The sequence below is a fragment of the Octopus bimaculoides genome, chromosome 6, assembly GCF_001194135.2.
Source record: "Octopus bimaculoides isolate UCB-OBI-ISO-001 chromosome 6, ASM119413v2, whole genome shotgun sequence".
NCBI lineage: Eukaryota > Metazoa > Mollusca > Cephalopoda > Octopoda > Octopodidae > Octopus > Octopus bimaculoides.
Window position 1 is genome coordinate 57,932,403 of NC_068986.1, and position 1,526 is coordinate 57,933,928.

Consider the following 1,526-nt stretch of genomic DNA (forward strand, 5'->3'; position numbering starts at 1 on the left):
TTTTTAAAAAAATCAGAAATTAAGTTTATGTGTGACTAAAAAAAAATATATTTTAACGTATAGTTTTTCTTATATTTGGAAAAACAGAAAGAGAGCAGACATTTCCACTACTGAAACACCCGTTGGCCCTATAACATTCACCAAGTAATATTTATACTTCAACCAGAATCATTTGTCATCCCACTATACTTGCAGCAGTGGAGGGATTCATCGTCCAAGGATTATTGGTCAAGTAAACAATCTAATAAAGGTTGATTATGTCATAATTTTTCAGTTTCAATAGATTTTGTTTTAGCTTATTTTTTTCACATTTCATCGGAAGAACAGAAAATAAAATAAAAATATTACGAATGTATTTTTCACATAGATTTCTTCCTCATTCTTCACAGTTATTTTTCTTCTTAATATAAGTTTATTTAAATTTTTAATGCATGTTGTTTTATTTAATTGTTGTGGTTGTGTGTTTGATTTTGATGGGGTTTTATAATGTTATTTTTCCAATTTTTTACAATAAAAAGAAATTAAAATACTTGGTCTACGAAAATCTTCGAAGTTTCTGTTATATTTTTGTTCCACGAATATCTTGAGCCTCAAAATATTCTCTTTTCTTCCTTTCATTTTCAATGATATCGTTATGTCTTCCTTCCTATAATATACACATGTTTTTTCTTTCTTTACTTCTTTTTGGTTCGAAGACGTTACATAACAAGTACGTAATAAAAATTAAAATCATTGTGTCCTTATGCCATGAATTTGGTCAGCCATTTTAGAAGCATTCTTAAATGTAACCCTAATATTTATGCCCCTGCTTTCTCATACTTCGGTCCCTTTTGTTCAACTCCCCTTTGAAATATCTGCTGCAGCAGTTTACAGGGTTATTGTTGCTATCTTTTCCGCCTCTTCCTCCTTTTCCACATCGTCATTAAGCGATTGTTTCCTACATCTGGTCTGTAATAAACAAGCAGCAATGACGATGACAATATTTTGCTGACATTTCTCTTCTTTCATTTGTCTCTCTCTTTCGAGCAAATTTAATTTTAGCTTTCCAGATGGTGTCACCAATCTATTTATATATTTTTTATTGCATTGAATTGTTGTTATCTGGAATGTCCTAGGTCCGATTTATTTTGTTTGCACTATTATCATTATTGTTACTAGCATCATCATTTACATACAGCAATCAAATAAGTACAACCGATTAGATAAAAGAAAATCAGTGGTGAGGTAAATTTAGAAAAACAAACAAAAGAAAAAGAATCGTAAAATAATACAATGTAGAAGGGTGAAGAAATAACGAAGCAAAACAAATGGATTTACAGTTTATATATTCCTATGTATGATTTTTGTTCAGACTTTCGCTGCCCATGTCAAGAACGTTTTTGTTTTGAGATGATAGCTGTAGATTGGAAATGACTACTAACGAATGTTAAATGCATTAATTTGACTGGCTGAATGAATAGGCTTCGTTTTATTATCATTATTAATATCATTATTATTATTTTATATATATATATATATATATATAT